This window comes from Lissotriton vulgaris, chromosome 1_1 (assembly GCF_964263255.1).
Source record: "Lissotriton vulgaris chromosome 1_1, aLisVul1.2, whole genome shotgun sequence".
Taxonomy (NCBI): Eukaryota; Metazoa; Chordata; class Amphibia; order Caudata; family Salamandridae; genus Lissotriton; species Lissotriton vulgaris.
Genome location: NC_141685.1, coordinates 1,988,278,909 through 1,988,301,757, shown reverse-complemented (window position 1 = coordinate 1,988,301,757; position 22,849 = coordinate 1,988,278,909). Strand labels below are relative to the sequence as shown.

The window sequence follows — 22,849 nt, the reverse complement described above, 5'->3', positions numbered from 1 at the left end:
AGCTGTCACAGGACCAGGAATGGAACACTGAAAAACACATATTAGTGCCCAAACAACAAAAGTACTCAATTTATGAATCCAAGAAGGAAGGAACCACTCTTCCAAGAAGTTAATCCGGCTGTCTTGGTATTACACAGATCCGACAGCTGAGTAATTTCATTCATGTATGAAAAACGTATCTTTTCAGGAAGTGGAAATTTGCTCCATTGCTGCTGAATACACAAATGTGCTTTCCAATAGCTTAAGATAATTGCTACTTGCAATTACTGCACTGAGGAAAAACAATTTTCCGGTGCCTTTTCCAAATTGTGAATGGTCCACTAAGCATGATGCACTACATATTAACCATAAGACATAATGCATGCTAACGTTTAACAAATTAAACAAGGAACTCACAGGGAAAATGGATCTTAAATGTACAATTTGTTTCCAATTTGCCTGTGTGCACAGAAAGTATTTAATGCGGAAACAAATTTGTTTCTGCCAAACTGGCCTTAATCTACTCCTAGCAGAGTTAAGTCAACTGAAATGAAAAAAATCACTGAGACCAATTAATTTCTGACGTCAAATAACACATTTATAAACTTCCATTCATGAGCTTCATAAAATAATATAAATTGAAACCGTACACTGTTATTACTTTCCATGAAAATGTCTCATTTTTCACAGCCCGCTATAAATTGAAGTTCTATGCGCTTCATTGCTTAACATTTATGATAGTCTCAAAGCCAATAAAAGGACAAAAGATGGTTCAGCTGTCAAAGTAACACAGCATAAAGTGGCAGCAATTACCCACTGGAAAGAGGTGGGAAAACTACAGAAAACTCAGGAGCAAATGCATAATGTTGAGACTCATTGCAGAAAGTGCAAAAGGTGAGGTCCTTTAACAAGGGAGCAGGCCATTAATGGCTGGTACAGTCCGCTACAGAGGGCTCTAAGATTATTAGAACATTCCGCCTCTAGAGAGCAGAATATTCTAATTTGTAAAACAAAGGCTTCCCAGAGCCCAAGGAGCTGGAAATCCCCTCTGGCTCTGTTGGCCTTTGTTCACAGCAAGAGCTGGGAACAAACATTGGAATGTTGATGCTCCAGGCTTCTACCAGCCCTTTGAATATTCTAATCTAACTTAAAGATATATTTTTTATGGATTCTGCAAAACAAAACGAGGAAAGATAGAGCTCATTTGAAAGAAATTTGAGAGTAGAGAGGCAGCCGGCGCAGTTCAGAATTGAAATATTCTTCTAAGTGCAATTGAATTTATTTTCACAGGAAACTAAAATTGAGAGCGGATTCCAAGGTGAAATCCAAGAATTTCCCCATGAAAGAGTCAAGAGAGATGCAAAGAAGACAACTATGTGTTAAAGAAGATTTAACCAAGAAAGAAAACAAGACAAAGTATATTTTAGTGACATTTCGTTTTCAAAAGCAACAGGACAAGCAGTCTTTGAAGGCACATAGCTCCTCATGCAGTAGACATTTACCAATAATGAACACCTCCTTAAATAGACCTAGGTGTCCTCATGTGTGGGTGAATGGAAACACCCATCCTCCACCTGCTTGCCACAGGCTCCAAGTAAATGTTGGCATGTGGGTTTTTGATATCTAATGAACTGCTTGGAAAACATTACAGCGGCTAGAGTTACCTCTTGAAGTTGGTAACTGGTATAAGCGTGCTGCAGTCGATATTTATATTTCACCAGCATTGCTTTAAAGTGTGTGGAAGTTTACACATTTTAAAGCAGAGGTAGCTTGTTTCCCTTAAAATAAGAAGTGAAGTTTTAAATAAGTTTTGGCTCAAGTACTTCCAATTCAGTTCTCACTCATATCCATAACTTATCATTTGGGTAGGGAACCTCTCAGAAATGTATCTTCCCAGTACCAAGTAGTTCAGCTCTGAAAACCTTGATGAATATGGCCCAGACGCATGTGATTATCCATGGAAAAGGTGTCGTAGCATATGCCGAAGAAGCAGCCACTTAAAAGGGGGCGAATAGCAGAAGTTTCAATAGTTTTTAAAGTCTGGTATATCCGCAGTAAGATATACATGACAAGGCAAGGCTTTCCAAACCGTAGAAGTAAGAACTGAAAAGGGTCCTCTGCCTAGGCGAGCCCTGTAACATTTGGGAAGAATGTCTGACATAATATCGACAGACAGAATATCGAAATACAAAAATATCGGAACAAAAATATCGACATCAAAAATATCGGAATCCTATCTTCATAAAGGTAAGTACAAAAATATCGAAAAAATAATATCGTAGTACAAAAATATCGGAATTAAAAATATCGTTTTTTTAAATGTATTAATAATAATGTAAAAATAATGTTAAAATACATATAATTTTACAAATATTAAATAAAAATATTAAAAGAAAATTAAAACTAATACATATACATTTAAAATAAATAAAACACTTAATAATTTAATGTAATTTTTTTTTTTAATGTTATTACATTGATTTAATGTAAAAAAAATTTGTTTTTACCCTGTACGCCTGTACCCCAAAAACCCAAAACTGACCCTGAACCCTAAAAATATCCCTGTACCCCAAAAACCCAAAACTGACCCTGAACCCTAAAAATACCCCTTTACCCAAAAACTGAAAACTGACCCTGAACCCTAAAAATACCCCTTTACCCAAAAACTGAAAACTGACCCTGAACCCTAAAAATACCCCTTTACCCAAGAACTGAAAACTGACCCTTATCCCTAAAAATACCCCTTTACCCAAAAACTGAAAACTGACCCTGAACCCTAAAAATACCCCTTTACCCAAAAACTGAAAACTGACCCTGAACCCTAAAAATACCCCTTTACCCAAGAACTGAAAACTGACCCTGAACCCTAAACATACCCCTTTACCCAAAAACTGAAAACTGACCCTGAACCCTAAAAATACCCCTTTACCCAAAAACTGAAAACTGACCCAGAACCCTAAAAATACCCCTTTACCCAAGAACTGAAAACTGACCCTGAACCCTAAAAATACCCCTTTACCCAAAAACTGAACACTGACCCTGAACCCTAAAAATACTCCTTTACCCAAAATTAATTAATATTATTTAATTACCAATTAATTATTAATTAACAATAACAATAAAGTAAATATATTAGCACATTAGCTGTAATTAATTTAATTTAATAATTAATATTATTTTTCCCAATTAATTAATTAAGAATAAAAAATATATATATAAAAAATAACCATAATTAATGTAATTAACTAATTAATATTAATTAATTACCAACTAATTAATAATTAAAAATATGTACAAAATTATATTAATTAATTAACTAATTAATATAAATTCATTACCATTTAATTATTAATTAAAATATGTACAAACATATATTAATTAATTAATTATTATTAAATTACTTCCCACCCTATTCCCCTATAAACCCATAACTTGGACAGAACATATTTATCAATTAATCAATGAATTAAAATTAATAAAAAATTAATTCTCAATTAATTAATTAATAATTTCTACTAATTAATAATTAATTTAACACAATTAAATTACTTCCCACCCTATTCCCCTATAAACCCACAACCCGCTACAGTAGTAAAAGACAATATTTAATTAAATTACATTAAAAATAAATAATAAAACATAATAAATACAATATAATATACACTAAATTTATTTAAAAATTGATATTAGTAACATCGAAGTTATTTATTTCGATATTATTGACATCGATATTTAAAACTTCGATATTACTGATATCATACTAATATCGATATTTAGACTGTCGATATTACTTACCTTCGATATTTTGTCCCATCGATATTTAAACTTCCATATTTTTGTATATCGATATTTAAAAATCGATGTTTTGTCTGTGTACCATTTGGGAACAAGCAAAAGACTGGCTACCCCAGAACACAGATTCATAGAGGGCATATAATGAATAAATCATGGATCTTGATGGGGTTTCATGGAGAACCTTATGACGCAACATTACGGCTTTTGAACATCTGTTTGTTAAATCTGCAGTCAGTGCAAAGACTTTAAATGAGACAAAAAACAGAAATGACTTGATTAGTCCAAGAATGAAGCAGCCAAAGCTGGAACAATATGGGTCAATGGATACACCTGACCTTCTAAGAAGGACTCCAGTCATTTCAAAGTCAGAGCTTTAACTTTGAAATGAGAGAGACGGAAATCTCCAATAGCATGGGAGACTGTGTCAAAGGCTGCTCAGAGGTCTAAGAAAATCAAAGCAGCTTTGGGCGTCCATCCATACAAATGTCAATCTATCAATCAGGATTTATAAAGTGCTGCGAAAAACCCGTCAGGGTCTCAAGACGCTGGAGTTGCTAGCTGATTCTCAAGGAAATCAATGAAAAACGAGGCAAAAGCAGGAGAAAGAACATAAAAAATGGAGGAAAAGGACAGAGAAAGCAGTAAAAAATGAGGCAAAAGCAGGAGAAAGCACTCAGAAAAACAGGGGAGAGGAAGAAGAAAGTAGTAAAAAAGCGAGGCAAAAGCCAGTGAAAAACTGTGGTTAGGCAGGTTTCAATGTGTTTCAACTCCCTTGTCCCAGGAGAGGAGCAGTTGTCCGTCATCCGCATAGGAGATCACTTTTGCTCCCAATTCATCTGCTAGTTGAGCCAGAGAGGTGAGATATACATTAAAAAGTGTTGGGCTCAGGGCTGTGGACTAAGAGACACCTGTATCCACCTCACGTGTACTGGTGGAACATAGGAGAATCCAAACTTGCTGGCTCCTATTTGCTAAAAATGACGCTAGCTAGTCCAATGCCTGCCTTGTCCCTCCAATGGCCTGAAGACAATCCGGCAGATTCGTGTGGGGGTCGGTAGCGAATGCTGCTGATATGTCCAGCATAATCAATATGGCCACTCCCCCTGCATCCAGAGTTCCTCTAAGATATACTGATACCTCCACCAATGCAGTTCCTGTTTTATATCGGGCTCTGAACAGGGATGGCTCCTCCACTAAGGCAGAGGAGCATCGCCCAACTGCTTTAAGAGCAGTGAAGAGAAAAAAATAAAATGTAAATCGTTACTATCATTTTATTTTTCCACTCATAGGTGCGGGGAGGGGCGAGGCCGGCCAGAGCAGGGGAGGAGTGGTGAGCACACTCAAAGTGTGCATTAATGTTTGACCTGGCGTCTTGGGCCAGCCAAACATTCATGCGCACTTTGCATGTTCCCCACACGGCCTGGTGGTGAATATGCACAGGCTGCCTGTCCCCGTATGAGTGCTGAACCATGGCTCTCAGACCAATCACAATGCTGCAATGCAGCGTTGAGATTGACGTAGGTGAACTTAGGGGAACCAATCCCAACGCTGCATTCCAACGTTGTCATTGGCTCAGGTAGCCTGGGAGCGCAGGTGCTTCCTGCGACGAGGAGAGGGAGCAGAGAGGTGGTGGCTGGTAACACGACCAGCAGGTACGTCTTCTTTAGTATTTCTTTATTCTTTTATTTTCCACTCCGGTAGCAGTCCAGCGACTTTGTCTCGAAGGCGCTGGGTCAAAAAAACACTCGCATATCTCCCCTGACCTGAAATCCTTGAACTGGCTGCCTTTTGAAGCCAGAATACATCTGAAAATCGCCTGCATGACACACAAGGCTATACACCTGAGCGCTCCCGGATACCTCGCTCAGAAGCTGTCAATCTCTGGCGGCTCTAGAAACACTAGAGGCACAAACAATCTTCTGCTAAAACCGCGAAGATTCCAGAAGGAAAAACTTATAAACGCTCTTTCTCAGGAATGGCGCCCAGGATCTGGAACTCACTCCCTCCTGAAACCAGGCTCATCTCCTCCATCACACTTTTTAAGAAAGAAGTAAAAGCTATTCTCATGACCAAATACACTTGACCTATTACCGTGGACTTGTAAAGACTCTACACCGATCTGTATTATTTTGCTCGAACTCTACGACTATGTGTTTTACCTGTATTATTGATTTACCTGACTATCTATGCACACATTTATCTGTAATACTTGCATTTTTTTTTAGTTCAGTAAGATTTTATTGAATTTTTAAGAATGGAGAAGTACATAAATACATACAAAAAAGTGAAGAAGGAATTCATTAAAAAACAAAGAAGCGAAAAAAGAATGATCATAAAAATACAGTCATCAATAAAATTCATCGCAAGAAAAAATTTGTCATTCAAAGGGAAACATAAGAAGGGGAAAGGAGGGGAAGGGAGAAGGGAAAGGGAAATATACTTTTCATAGCATAAATACTTAAATAAGTAGAGTTACCAATACGATATGAACAATAGTTATAACTGTACATATGAATCTATAGGAGACCAGAAAGATTGAAAAGTTGAAGAATTATGATGTACACCTTGTAATGACAATTGAGCACCTCTTCTTGTAAAGATAATCCAAGACCACCAAGCATGGACTGAAAGGGAAGTAGCATCCTTCCAACAAAAAGTAATGGATTTTAACGCATCCGATACCAAAAAATTAAATAATTTTGCTTCATCATCATCAAGGGGTACACTCAAAGCAACAGATTTACATATAACTAAATTATAAGAGGGTAAATCAGAAATAGGTAACATTTTCTGTATTACATTCCATACTTCAGACCAAAATTTCAAAATAGTCGGACAATCAAATAACATATGACGTAAGGAACCAGGATGCAAATTGCAATGCCAACATACATTAGACGGTAATAAGTGAGCTTTAAATAAACGCAATGGTGTCCATAAGGAATTAAATAAAATATAAGCATTAGTTTGATAAATTGACACTGGTAAACATCCAGAAATAGAATGAGTCCATATTAATGACCAGGAATCGTTTGGCAGAGATAAAGATAACTCATTATTCCAAAAAGTAGAAATTGTATCAACATTGGAACCTAAGGATACAGTGAGTTTCTTATAAAATACAGACACCGCTTTAGAGGATAAAGAGACATTATTAACATATAGCATAAAATCAGCTGTCATTTTAGAAGGAATGCCATTTGGGAAGGAATCTAAAATAGAATTACAGAGAAATTGATATTTTGACAGATCAGATAAAGGCAGAAAAAAGTTTGATTGGAGTTGAATAAATGGAATAAACGCATCATCCATGAAAACATCTCCAAGATAAAAAATACCTTTAGCAATCCAGGAAGACCAAAAGGAAATATTCCTATTTAATTTTAGTAAGGCACTATGCCATAAGGACAAATGTACCGTAGAAAGTAAATGGGATTCAAAATTGGAGTCTAAATCATTAAAAATTAATCGTGATGATTTAATTATGGAGGAAGAATGTACAATTTTAGATATGGGAGACATGGTTAACAAGGATAATAAAGGAAAAGGTTTGACAAGGGAAGTCTCAATATGAAACCAGATAGGGGGAGTAAGCATAGGAGAGATATTAAACCATAACGAACTCTGTTTAAGGATAAACGCCTTATGATACAGAAGGAAATCAGGTAGGGCAAAACCAACATGACATTTGGGAAGTTTTAATTTTTTATAAGCAATACGGGGAGGCTTATTATTCCATAAAAATTTCGAAAAAAGTTTGTCAATATCTTTATAACATTTGAGTGGAAATTGAGTTGGGATCATAGCAAGAGAATAAAATATTTTAGGGGCAATAGTCATTTTAATAGATTCCATTCTTCCCCACCAGGAAAGATGAAGGGAGGACCATTTGGATGTTTTTTGTTTAATATATTCTAGAATGAAGTCACAATTTAATTTTAAAGTAGCATGAAGGGATGATGAAAATAATATTCCAAGGTATTTCAATTTGTTCTTTTGCCAAACGATATCCTGTGAGGGTAGTATATCATGAGTACATAACATATTTAGTGGAAAAAATTCAGTTCTACTAACATTTAACTTATAACCTGATACAGTAGAATACTTAGAAATAATATCAAGCAAAAAAGGAACAGAGGAAACAGGATTACTAATAAATAATAACACATCATCAGCATACGCTAAAGTTTTAACAGTAATATCATTGATAGTAATACCTTGAATGTTATCGCATTTTCGAATACAATTAAGAAATGGCTCTATACCAAGTAAAAACAAAAGAGGGGAGAGGGGACAACCCTGATGAATTCCTCTGAAAAGAGAAAATTGGTTAGAAATCTGGCCATTAATAAATAGTCGAGCTGTGGGAGCATAGTATAAAGCAGAAATCATACGAATAAAGGAGGGGCCAAAATTAAAAGATAATAAAGTTTTAAATGAAAATTGCCAATGGATTTTATCAAAAGCTTTTTCAGCATCCAATGCCATAACACCAGCAGGGCTAAGGAAAGTGGAGCTTTGTTCAATAACATGTAATAACATTCTCGTATTATTAGCAGAATATCGATTTTTCATAAAACCAGATTGGTCAGGGTGAATAATTGAATGAAGGATAGGTGCTAACCTGTAAGCAATAATTTTAGCATATAATTTACAATCTTGATTGATCAAGGAAATGGGACTATAATTAGCAACAAGGGTAGGATCTTTATCAGGTTTGGGAAGGACAACAATTAAGGCTTCAGAAAAAGAACCTGAAATGGTACCTGATGAAGAAAAATGAGAAACAATCTGGTTCAAAAAAGGCAAAAGATGATGTTGAAACTCTTTATAAAATTCTGCAGGGATACCATCAGGACCAGGGGATTTTTTCTTTGGAAGCGATTTAATGGCTGAGAGAATTTCCTCATTAGTAATGGGTAAATCTAACTTAATTTTATCAGAGGAAGAAATGTGAGGTAAATCAGAATGTTGTAAAAAGGAATCAATTATAGAATCATCACAATAATCTGGCTTATTATATAAAGTGGAATAAAAATTCAAAAACTCATTAACAATCTCATTATGGGAAAAAGCAATTTTACCTTGAGGACATTTAATGGAGGTAATCTGAGTTTTGTCTCGTTTAATACCTAAATAATTAGCTAGAAGTCTACCAGACCTATTGGAGTTGAAACGAAATTTAGCATTGGATTTAGAGAGTTGTATCCCAGCTCTAGTGCTGAGAATAGCATTAAATTCATACCTCAGCTTTTGTAATTTTACTTTATATTGGGGATCACTAGACGTAATAAATAAACGCTCAAAATGAGCTATTTGTTTCTCTAAAGATTTAACATGTGAATTAAACTTCTTATTTTCATGAGCCATGATAGAAATAGTGGTACCCCTAATATAGGCTTTAAATGCATCCCATCTGGTGGTAATGGAGGTAGAACCTTCCGGATTGAATGTAAAATAATCCTGAATAGCCTGGAGTAATTTGGGTTTATGAGTGTCGTTAAGGACAATGCCGGAATTCATACGCCATCTCGACTGTTTAGTAAATGAAGATGATACATTTAAAACAAAAGAAATCATAGCGTGATCTGAAATGTCGATGGTACCAATGGTAGGGTCATTTGCAAATTGAATAAGGGAAGGGGAAAGGAAAAAATAATCTATTCTGGAGTGGGAATTATGAGGATTGGAGAAAAAAAGAAAACTCTTTACCAGTTGGATAGTGCAATCGCCAAATATCAGCTAACTTGGTGGTTTGAAGAAAAGTCTTAAAGGCATGAAAAGTCTTGGATGGTCGAAATCGAGATGTAGATAATCTATCCAACAAGGGATCTACAAAAATATTGAAATCACCACCAAAAATCAATGGAGCATTTCCCAACTTTAAAACTTCAGACGTAACAGTGGCCCAGAAAACAGGATCCTCTGACGTAGGGCCATAAACATTAATCAAAAAGAAAATAGAGTCATGAATTTTAACTTTAGCTATAATATATCTGCCATCAGAGTCTGAGATCTTATGCAAGACCTGACAATGCAGCCTTTTGGCAAAGAAAATAGCGACTCCATTCTTTTTACCTGCAGCAGGTGAGGAGACAATAGAGTCTACCCACTTTTTATTCATATAACTTAAAACTTTATCATCAACATGTGTCTCTTGGACAAAACAGATGTCAGCCTTAGAATTACCTAAATAATCTAAAATTTTTAAACGTTTTACTGGATGTCGTAAACCTTTCACATTAAGAGAAACAATTTTAATATTATAAACATTAGCCATTAGGATGGAAGAGAAGGAAAAGAAAGAAATGGGAACAAGAAGAAGGTAGGAGAAGACAGGTTAAGAGAGCAACTCTGATCGAAAAATAGGAAAGGGAGAAACAAAAAAGAGAGATTAAGGCACAAACATGCAACATAAATAAAGAAAAGGAAACGCACACCCATTCCTCAAGCATGGCCAGTTACCGTTGGAGCTCATGAAGAAATTTAGTGATAAACCTGTCATAAGAATCCAGCGAGATGAAGTCAAGAATTAGGATCTTGTGTATCCATTGATGGAGGAGCCTGCTGTTCAAGGAAAAGACGAAGATCTTCTGGACGTTGAAAAGATTTAGAGACATTGTCTTTCCAGACTCGCATTGTAGAAGGATCAAATAGTCCATATTTGAAACCAAGGCTCCTCAGTTGCGGACGAAGAGAAGAAAATTCTTTACGAATAGCCACAGTTTCTTTAGCAAAATCCTGATGGATGAAGATTCACCAGCAATGATGGTATTTCACGGACAGCTTTCCGAATAAGAACCAAGTGATGATGACGCAGGACCTTAAATATCATCTGCCTTGGCTTTGAATGACGAGGATTACGATGTGACGGAACTCTATGCGCTTTATCAATTTCAAATTTTTCTGTGAACTTAATATTCAGGAGACCAGGCAGAAGAGATTCAAGATAAAGCCGACAATTGGTCCCTTCAATTTCTTCAGGCAAATTAAAGATGCACAGATTATATTGCCTATTGCGATTTTCTAAGTCCAACAGCTGAGTATGCATTGGCATAATTCTGGTCATTAAAGGTGTAAAAGCATCCAACGTATTCTTATTATCTTGGATTTTAATGGAATTATCCGACACCTTCATGGACATAGAAGCCATATCTTTACGAACATTTTTAACTTCTGAGGCAATGGAGTCAGTATTCAAACGTAAGGCTTTAATTTCCTCCAAAATCAGAGCCAAAGAAGGTTCTGAGGATTCCACCACTTTAGATTTTGTTGGAGGAGGGGAAACCTGCTGTTTCCTTTTGTTAGTGGGAGGATTTTTTGAATCCATTTTGAGGAGAAAAAATATGCCTTAATATGAAGAAAAATAGAGTGAAACAAAATAACCTCAAAAAGTGAGGAGAAGTGTTGTAAATATGAACAAATGCGTCATAAAACACTGAAAAAACCCAGGTGCAGCAGCTAAACAGAACTGTAGGCGGAGCTAGGCCCAAGCCAGCCTCTTTCTTAAATAACTCTCCGCCCCCAGGCTCACAATCTCGGCAGTAACTCGAGTAGCAGCAGGGAGCAGAAGCATGTGAGGTGAGGAGAAACACTCCCGTCGTCCAAAATCGTCAGAAAAGAACTCACAGGTGAGTAGAGGCTTCAGGAGGCAAGCGCCGGTATTTTCGCTGAGCGTCTGACAGGATTTCGTCGTTAATTTGAGCTAAAAGCTCCGAGGAATCACGGAGCTCCGGTGGCGGCGGCCATCTTGGTTGACGCGCTCGTGCGTCTCAATACTTGCATTTTTTATGTACCTGTTCTACTTTGCTCCCTCACGCATAATTTCGCTATACCTAATGACCTGCTATTCACTCTCTTGTTGGTATTCCCGGCTTTGTAAAGCGCTCTGATATCTGCAAAGATCTTGTTCGCGCTATATAAAACTTTCAAAATAAATAAATAAAAAAATAAATAAAATATCTTAGCAGGGGAGTTCTCACTAGTTTGTTGTGTTCCGGAGTCTACAGCAGGTATACAGCCTACTGACAGGCTGGCTTGAATGCTCAAAATCCTGGTATTAAAAAAGCTTGCAACCTTTTCAAATCATCAGCTGAAGCCGAACGTGAATAGGCGCATGCGGATGGGGCAATAAAACTCTACTATGGAAAAAAATTCGCTCTTGATCAATTTCCTGCCTTTTCAATTTACTCCCCATAATAAGCTTGTTTAGCATTAGTTACAGGGGCATAGTATTCTTTTTGTGCTACTTTAAAAGTCTGTTTATCAGCTGAATTATATTTATTTCTTCATTTCCGTTATAGCAGTTTACAGCGTTTTTTTTCTTTTTTTTTAAGGACAACCGAGAACAATGGACTGCAAGGTGTCTTTCTATGTACTCTACTCTGAAGAGCCGGTGCAAGCTCCTCTGTGGTGTTTCTTATCCAATCATCACATTTTGTGATGTCATCCTCAAGTTCGCCTGACAGGTTGTTTTAAAATATTCATAAATTCCAGCAGATCCATCTTGTTAAAAGCTTTCCCGTTACGGGTAATCCCGCCAGTGCTGGAACTAATTTTGCTGGCACCTGCCAGGAAAGTCTGATTAGATAGTGATCCAACCAAATCCGGGCTTGTGGATCCTCAATTTGTATTGCAACATTGGAGCAAACATGATCTTATGTCTGACCCCGTTGGTGAGTTGGTTTCACAACATATTTCTTTAAGCCAAGATAGTTCATCATTTCTTTAAAAGCTACGGCCTCATTATCAGTAGATTTATCCAGGAGTAGGTTAAAACCACCTAAAAGAATGAAATGTGAGTATCTTAGGGCTAAGTGGGTTAAAGCCTTATCTAGTGTTTTCAGGAACGAGCCAGCTTGTCCCAGTGGCCTATAAGATAGAACTCCTGCTACCGAGTTATGGTGCGATGGAGAAATGCAGAAGCCAATGGCTTCTGCACTCAACAAATCTTTTACCTCTATGCATTGGCAGCCCCATTCTTCTCTGAGAATAACTGCCAGTCCACCACCCCTCCCCACTTGATGATCGTTTTTATAAAAATGTGAAGCCCTTGGAATAGAAGGGTTAGAATCGTCTGAAAGCCAGGTTTCCGTTATACATAAAAAATCAAGAATACCTTCCTCTAGAAGATCATAAATAATATAGGCATCGACGTGCATTAATCAATGCAGCACGGACTGGGTTGGAACCTTTCCAAATTGTCCAAACCGGGACACTGATTTGCTTTCCATTCCCATGGCTCCATTTGACATTTAGTAACCGGGGCAAGGTTCATAAGTGCGTCTCTGCTATTTTTAACGGCATATCTGCGGCGGTTATTTTTGCGCTACGCGGCTTTTTTCTAAAAGCCGCGTTAGATGACGAGCTTAGCTCGTCATCCGCACACGCCCCCGTGGCTGATGACGAGCTGAGCTCAGCATCAGCATCGAAGGGCTTAATATACATCTTACCATCCGAGTGCTCCCAGGCAGCGTGACTGGTGCTGGACGCTTCTGGGATGCTGACAGGCACGGGCGTGCTTGCCTTTGGCACTGTGCGCTCTTGGTGCGTCCGCGCAACATGTCTGCTTTTGAGCATTAGCCCTGGCGATCACTAGAGCATGCACTAACCAAAAAATGACGCCTTTAGTTGTTCGACCCAGAAGGCTCCTTTTTCCTCCACTCCCAGGTTGCAACACAACTCCCAACTCGCAAAGCCAAGAACTAATGAGCAACAAATACAATTTTCGATTCCTAGTAAAATACGTTTTTAAAAAGTTGACAGCAAAATCAGTCTCCAATTGAAATGAATAAAGTGAAATGGGCATAAAAGCACCATGCTGAAACATGGACCGACCTCCTGGTGAGCCATAGGGGAATCAAGTTGATTTTAGCTGTAATTAGAGCATAGGTGTCAGGAAACAGGTAGAAGGAGTGTTGCACAACTGTAGTCCCTCTCACCTCATTGCTGCGTCAGATCTGTAGTGGCAGGGGCACAGGATGAAACACATCGGGATTTTGTTTATTTTAGGTTGGAGAAACATCAGAATGGTCCAAACACATGGCTAGAAAAATGGCGGTCAGTCTATTTTTAGTAACATTAGGATGAACTCAGTTTTTATAGATCGCAAAAACTATTTTACAGTTGACAGCTGATTTGATACTAGATTGGTTTATCTGGCCTGACAAATCTAGTAATTTTCTTGTACCTTCATTACTCCACTATGTATAATAATGTTCCATATGTCAAATATGAGGTGCTCCTGCCCCCGTTTCTTGCAGTGCCTTTAATGCTGTTACCTCAGCCCTAAACCAGGGTGAAGATAGTGCGTGGTAGAGCAACTTAGAACTCTTTAAGGGGATAGTAGAGTCAAGTGCTGTAGCAATTCCCTTAAAATATCGAGGCCCACAAAGAAATGACCAGGGACATCCTAAGGATTTTGGGGGGCCTAGGCCAACGAATTTTTGGGGGACCCTTTTCAGAACAGCATTCAATTTATGATCCAGTTTCAGCTTTTTCATGCACTCTTTGGCCACGTCAAAGACAGTGTATAGGCACACGGGTCCATATTCTAAATGTGTTCACATCTAATATTCAAGGACCACGTGTGGTTTCAATATTCTAACAGCAAGTGCACACTAATATTACTGCAAATAATCTTTGTGACACCCTCCCTTTTCTCATTTGTGAGGTCCTGTTTTGATCTAAAAGAGCTTTTGTATGGATGTTGCATGAATCAAAAACAAAACATTATTTGCAGAATGACTGTAATAGACACTCACACTTCACCCACATTAAAAATAAAATAAATTAAGGGAAAACGGCATTTGAAACCATATGTTTAAGAAATATTTAAGGTCTTCAGGGGAAGACTCTCTGCAGAAGAGCTACCTCTATCAGGGTACCCCGCCCCCCCCCCTCCCCGAAAGGCTGGGGCCCTGAGCCAGAGCCCACTTTGCCCATGCCTTAAAATGTCTCTGGAAATGACAGCTGTAATTTGAGCCAGAGTCAACTGATCAAAGGAGAATCAGTCGACGCAGTAGGCTGTCAGGAATTTGGTGGCAAAAGTGTGAACAATATTGGCTCATAATCTACCCAAGTAAGGACCAAAATAAATGTAAACTGTGCTAACTTAGGGTGTGCAAACAGACGATTCAGCATGTAACCAGTACAGCTTAGGGGCAGCACGCAGAAGATCCAGCATGTGACAGCCACAGTGTTTAATTGATGCAGATTTTAAATGGCGCAAGGGCAAATAAATTCAGCCGCATATGTTGCCGAGCAGTAGAAGGCCTTTTCCTTGGCCACCTTTCTGTTGCTTATTGCTATATTTAGGTATTAAACTGGTGCTTATTAGGTTCACACAATACCCACACAGTGTTAACAAGCGTAAAATGTACAAAATAATGAATTAATACTATTAAAAAATGTGTCACATAAAGCTGCATAATTTGCCTTTTCTTGCCGCATAATTTACTCAACCCTGCCTCATAATTCCAGTGGCCCTGTCTATAACTTTGATATAAGTCCTCTGCTGCGTCACTGTCCTCAGTGTTGCCCACACCTCAAAGTTTTGATGATACAGAACAAACGGCTGGAATTTCCCAGGAGAGCATTAGAACGTTTCACCCTCTTCCTCCATGGGGCTGCTGCAAATGCCTCCTGGCCAGCTTCTTGGTTCATTTAATCATCCACGTTCAGCACAAACCGCATGTGGTCCAGTTGATTTCATTATGAGAAACATGCGCTGACAGGGCAACGCTCCCCAGTGCCTTGAAAGCATTTCAGAGATGCCAGTAGCGAGAGGAATCTCATCTGAGAGCAGGAGGGAGGGCACGCGGGAATGTCTGATAATATCACTCAGGACCTTTATCATAATGACTGGCCATTTGTATTCCATAGGAAGAAACATTTCCAGGAAGACAGACTGCATCAGCCTGGGCTCTAGCAACATGGAAAGATGGTGAGGGAATGAAATCCACGCTGTCAGCATCAATTGTCTTTCCTTTGTACTTTCCCTTTTCTCTTTCAATGTACAAAACAATAACTACATAGAGCTGCAACATGCCTTGAGAAGGCAGCTCCCTCAGAGTACTGTGATCGGGTCTGGGCCGGGGATACCGCTGACCCTACACGATGATGAGGATCAGCAGTGAACTCCATCTGGCAAAAAAGCAAGTTGACGTTCAATGGTCTGGGTCAGATTCTAGCTTGCAGGGATACAGAGAACTACTCCTGACATAAAGACGTGGAATAAGTCCAAAGACTTGTGCATGTCTGCAAATAAATCCTTACATGAGGGAGGTGGACACTGTTAAAAATGGAAGAAGACGAAGTGTTCTTAGGGGATGTGGTAGTATTACAGGAGAAACACTCCTGGCTGAACACATCTTTAAAATAACTCTGGCTCAGATGTGATAAAAATGTTGTTGATAATGTATTCACTGACATGTATATCACTCTGCTTTTGCTCCTCATGCTGACGTTCACACGTGCAACTGTCATTTGTTAATCATTTTATTCACCAATTCCTTTGAGTACTTTTCAAAGGAAAGCACTAAAAATGCTCTACAGCAAAGAAAGGGACCCAACGAGACGCTATCTTTTAACATAGTGCACACAATGTTAGTGCTCAAAGAACACCAATTTTCAGACCTGGTATCTTTAGGCGTGCTTTCTCCTGGCGTTTTGTCTTCTGCCCTCCTTTTTTTTTGACTGTGTGCTGAACTTCATTTTTGTTGGCTTTAGAACTCTGTGCACTTTTTCACTGCTAAAGTGCATGTGCTCTGTGCCTAAATTTAATGGCATCTAGTTTCTCCATGATTGGCATATTTAATTTACTGATAATTCCCTAGAACAGTGCACTACATGTGCCCAGGGCCTGTAAATCAAATGCTATTAGTGGGACTGCAGCACTGACTGTGCCACCCACACAAGTAGTCCTTCAGTCATGTCTCAGGCTTACCACTGCAGAGCCTTTGTGTCCCGTTTTAAACTGCTATTTTTACCTGGCAAGTTCACCTACTTGCCATGCCCAGACATTCCTTTTTATTACACATATATCACCGCTAAGGTAAGCCCGAGATATCCCCATGAGCAGGGTGCAGTGTATTTAAAAGGTAGGACATCAATTTTTGAGTTTTACATGTCCATTGTAATGAAAAACTGCTAAATTTCTTTTCACTACAGCAAAGCCTATCTCTCCGATGCATTAACATTGGAGCTGCCTTGTAACGCTTTACAAGTGTAACTTTCAATTGGGAAAAAATAAGATGAGTATGTTTGGTGTCTCTGGACTCACAGTTTAAAAACACATATTTTAGTGAAGTTGGATATAAAACTGCAGGTCTGATAGCCTCACTTTTAGAAAGTTGGTATTTTTTTTACTTTAACTATTCAGTGCCTCTGTCTGTCTCTGGAATACGTCTGGGTTGGGTGAAAGTTGAGCTTTGTACATTCCCTTTAGACAGTCGCACACAAAGGGAGCTGAGGTGTGCCCTCCATATCCTAATGGCCCATCACCAGGCTGAGCTAGAGTGCGAGGGCAGAGCTGACACTTGCACCTGAATAGGGCTGTGCCTGTCCCCACACACAGAGTTGCATACCCCCTGGGGTATGCAACTCTGTGTGTCTGGGGCCAGGGCCAGAAAGGGACTACAAAGACCTTTCTTTGAAGTCTCCCTACTTGAAATGATAAAATGGGTCTACGTACTGGACCTCTGACGCCATGCACTCAGAACCCTTCTGGAACTGAGGACATTCTACCGGGAGAAAGAACTGTTGTGCTGCCAGGAGGCACTGCCACTTTGCTGCTTGCTTTGCTGTGTTGGCCTGCTGCCTGCTTCTTCATGTCTGGGAGTAAGATGACTTAACTTGACTCTCTACATCCTGCATCTCTAAAGGTTCTCTAAGGGATTGTTGGACTTGCCTCCCTTTTCTGAAGTCTCAGGGATAATCAAGGACTTCACTTACATCTTGTCACCTACATCTTGCTACCAGCACCTGGGCTCCTCTGCTGTGAGTCCTGCTCTGCCAAGTGATGCCAAATTCAGTACTTGGCCCTTGGAAGTGATTGTTCGGTGCTGCAACCCAAGAGACCATCTCATCGAATCCGAAGCGTCGTTCGGAAGTGGCACATTGTTCTGTGATATCAACCCATCGACACTGCCTGCACCGAAGCCGTGGACACCACTTGCTGGCTGCGTGATGCAACAACCTCGACTTGACAACACAGCTCCAACTCTGCCGACACAGCACCTCCAAATCACAGCTGCTGTGTGAGTCTTGGACACCTCATTGCCGATGTCTGCGAAACTCCATCCCAGACACTGATGCATTTCTGGCCCTGCATGGCTTTGTGTCAATGCATTTCCTACAGAACAGTGGTGCGACATTGACACATGCGACTGATGGACGGCACTCTTGACATTGAATGAATGGGGGATTTATAGAGCGCGTAGTTACCCGGAAGCATCCCAGCGCTAAACCAGAACAGAGAGACCAGTGCGAGTACCAGAGAAATAGTTAGAAATGATTAAGGAAAGAGGTGGGTTTTCAAGAGTTTCCGAAACCTCAGATGGCAGGATTCAGCCCGTAGTTTCAAGGGGAGGGAATTCCACAGTTTAGCTGCATTGATGCATCATCGATGTTGCCTGACTGCAAACCCAATGCATTGCCTTCAACAGCAACTCATCCCCTCCATTTTTTAACACTTCGTCTCTGAGCTTCAATGCATTCTAGGTACTGTCAGAGGGTCTGCTTCACTCCTGTATCCTGCTCCATCGTGTTCGGACTGAACTTTTGGATTAGCCCGGTCAAGTGCGACCAGATAACCCTTGGTGGAGCTACTGACTTCAAAGTAGAGCATTTTGATTTAATCTTACAAAATTCATAACTTGACTTGTGTATGTTGGATTTTTGTCATTTTGGTCTTGTTTTACTCGGATGAATATTGGCTATATTGAAACACTGATGTTAAGTATTGTTGTGGTGTTTTACTGTGTGTGTGTGTGTGTGTGGGTGTGTGTGTGTGTGTATATATGTATGTATGTGCACAACTACTTTACACGTTGCTTCTAGATTAACCTGATTGATCTGTACCAAGCTATCAGAGGGTGAGCACACGTAAAACCTTAGTGTGTATTACACTTATCCTCACTAGGATCTTGGTTCCTTCTTGGACAGAGTGCCTACATCTGCCAACCATAAACCCAATTTTTAACACCAATGGAAGGAGCTCTTCCTGCACGCTATCAGCAAGAATCCTTTCATATTTAACTCACTTCTGATGTTGATGCATAAACTTGCCTCTCCTGCTCTTTCAGCATGTGTACATGAGGTCTATAAGTATAGGCTAGGAATCTATCCTTTCTCTCTCCACTTCTGTGTTTGGATGGGAAGGAAGTATAAGGTTCATGAAACAGAAGCAGCAGGCCAGGGAGCCACCTTTGGAGTTGCTACTACCTGGTGGATGAACACAGTAAGTGTATGAAGTGCAGGGGCAGCTCCTCCACTAAGGCATATCCTCAAGGAGCATCTCCCCGCTGCTCGCAGAGCAGAAAAAAATAAAATAAATTGACACCCCGTTCACTGCCAGCCGCGACTGCTCAGGGGTTCAAACATTCACTGACTAGAGTACCCATAATGAAATATTTAACACTGCCTGAACAGTCTGGACATTTTGAGAAGAATGTGAGTTGTTATTGACTATGGGAATTACACCAGACACTGGAACAAGCAATAGTTTGTAACTAGGCAAATACATGTGCTGGAATACCGGGTGAACAAAAGGAAGATTGTATTTTAATTTTCTTGTGGTGAATCATTGATAAAGTACAGAGTTTCCTTTCGCTTCATGAGAAGTTTAGAAGCAAAAGGCTTCTCTGGAACACCATGAACAGCTGGACAGTAACCTGCAGAATTGTGCTGGGAGTTCACTCATGCACAGAAAACAACCTGACGCATTTTCTAGATATTTTGAAAATCTGTGCTCCGCTATAAGTGATGTGCTTTATCTGCCATGTCACTAGCAAAATGGCAGATAGAGCTAAGTGCTCACTAGCCACATCTTTATGTACCCGACAGTTCACAAATGTGACACCCTGCAGGGAAGAGGAAGGCCTTCATCCTTCTGCGGTTGGCAAATTACTTCTATTAAATTGGCTACCTGTTTCGTACAGTGATGCACATTATTAAAATTAAACACCTAACTTTTGGGTAACTGGGACAAACAATGTATTTCTAAGGCAATTTTGATTCAAAACTATTACCTCCACACCGAATCTGGTATTTCAAACAGGATGTTATTGTCCAAATGTACCTACCACAATTTGCTTCTCCTATCACAGCTTTCTACACGACCATGCAACTATGAATGTAATCCTTACACGCTGAAAGTCTCTCATTAGACAATATTGTCATGAAGGGATTGTCGTAGTATTCCGATGTCGAATGACATGAAGGGTTTCTAGCAGGTAAAAGTGTTCCCCGTGACACAGTATGTATGAACCTCCCAGGCTTTGGCTGTTTTTGGGGAAGATTTTTTACTTTTGGAAAGTCTCTTAACAATCACTTCTCTGCTGCCAGCTTTGCTCTTCTGCCTGATTCATTAGCTCTTCTTGTGCTTTTCTCCTTGTGCTTTTCGCCCACGGGACAATTAGTGCTGGCTACTTATCCTCGGAATGCACGTCACAAGGTCGCTCGAGTAACTCGTGTTTCTTCTCGCCATCCAAACCTGAACTGGCCACACAACCCAAAAAAAGTACACTATAGACAGAGCTTAATTTGTAAAATAAAAAGTGCCAGTGCCCTGACCAAGGAGGCCACTGCAGCTTGCTCTACCCATTGCCCTGTCATCCCTGCCACAAACAACTACTAACCATCTCTCTCGTCTGCAAGTGCCACAGCTCAGATTATCCCAGGTCCCCAAAGCTAAAGAAATGGCTGGGGAAGCAGAACTTTAATTTATGTATTATCACGGCTCCGGTTTATGGTATTTATTTTGTAACATTTCCGTCTGTATTTATCCATATTTATTTGTTTGCCATCTTATTAGTATTAATCCATATCTATTTTGTGTTTTAAGAAGAAATGGAACCGTAAAATGGTATATAGCCACATTTATATAACTCATACATGGATGCCTGTCTCGATTTAGTAAATGAAGCAGTCACGTATAACAAAACACTACATCCACAGGTACATATTAGAGTTATGCTACAAATACATGTTAAAATATGCCTTTTAAGGGAATCTCATTCGTTTTTTTTAACTCTCCATGCTGTCTATCTGCTCAGTTATTGCCTATAATTCATGCCTTCTCGACCCCTTCGCCCCCCTTACCATGCCCTCACTCCCATTGTCCGTGCCTTCTCCCCCCTCTCCTCTCCCATACTCCTGTTGTCCGTGCCTTCTCGCCCCTTCTCCCCCGTCCTCCCTCCCATTGTCCGTGATAACTACTGTTTGCAATGCAATAGGTCTTGCGTAAATATGAGTTATATTGCATTGCAAATGCTTGTTTGGTAGGCATACACAAATCTACATTTTTCAGGCCTTTATTAATTGATGGTGGCATTGTTTTCCTTTAACTTTGAGCAATGTCTCGTGTAGCCACCATAAGTGCTAAATTACACAATATTCTTTGGTATCTGTCATTGTGATGTCCCTCAATTGGCCTACGAGTAGTATGTGTCCCAGTAGTCGAAAAATTTAGCCCAGTATCCAAGGCCGGACTGGGAACCCAAAACAGCCTGACAATTTTGTTGGACCAATCCCCGGGTGTAGGGGCGGCTGTGTGGCGTGGGGGTGCAACTCTCTGCTGCTGCTGCTTTTGTTACTGGAGGCCACTATTGCAGCATAACTGAAAAACCAGCTCCAGGAGCAAATACAGCCCCCACTGCTTAAAAACCGGCCCCCATTTTTCCAGCCTCATGGGGAAACACGATGCCCGCTACAGCCAGTCCAGCCCTGCCAGTATACTACCAAAGTTGCTCGTAACTTACACCATAGTTGCCTGCAGGGACAACTAACAAAATTTGAATGCGGGTTCCAGTTTGACAGATTGTCCTCGGGGATTTGTCATCCCGACCTCCTAAATTTCTGTAATTGGACCCAGTGTATTACATGCGTTATTGGGTCTCCAATTGTATGAGTTTAACACCCGCCTTGCTCACTACCTCTCTTGGGTGTCTGAAGACTTTATCCAGTGTTCATCAACAAGGGCACCTAAATCTTGTTCTCAGTTATCCTTTAGAGATATAATTGTGACAAAAAGTGACATAAATGTGACAAATGTTCTTTATATTTGGGGTAAGTGGGCTGCTAGCAATCTATATTCCAGTGATCATTTTTCCTATATATCTTGCAATTGCTGTGCATATAATCAAAGGGCATGCCAAAGCAGTGTGTAGTTGTAATGTTGTGTATTTTACAGTTCAAACTCCTGCTGCAAGGGTTTGAAGTCTTTTATACAATTTGTATCTCAATTATCTCCTATTTCGGAAATACCTCCTTTATATTCCATTTGCGCACAACCTTCCAGATCCTGACCCTCTGGCAATAGGCCCAATTGCTCTAGTGCCATTTTTAGCATGGCTCGCCTCGACAACCTATTTTTAGGTCGAGCTTAGCGCAGCGCGCATGCACTGCTCTAGGAAAACGATTTCTTGAAATCAATCTGTACTTTCACACTTTTATTTTTGCTTTCTTTCTATTGGTCTTTGCGTGCGAAGGCAGCACGCAATTGAGCAAAGGCGGGTGCATGTCCCACCTTTGCCAGGAATTGTAGCCTCCTACGACTTGCTGTTGCGCGCAGCAGCGTGCAGTGTGCCATCTGTTTTCCGCGTGCAGCGGTGGGCACAAGCGAGCGCGCACACCACTCCCGGGCTTGTTCTTATCTTCATGTTCGTTTACTACAGATCTCTCACTCTTCCCTCCACCCAGCCCCCACACAAAGACTCTTGCAATGTCACAATCTCACTGCCCCACTATTCAGACACTTGATTTCTACGCGGCAGCTATTAAACACAAATCTGAATGGGGAGCGGCTGTATATTGTTACACACCAGTAGCAAAACGATAAGAGTACAAACATGTA

The 22,849-nt window shown here is 39.9% G+C and overlaps 1 protein-coding gene across 1 annotated transcript in view; it reads right to left on the bottom strand.

The window, feature by feature from the left end:
- Window positions 1-22,849, bottom strand: part of SEMA3C (semaphorin 3C) — a 598,500-nt gene that overhangs the window by 434,624 nt on the left and 141,027 nt on the right. The gene's annotated exons all lie outside the window — the stretch shown is intronic.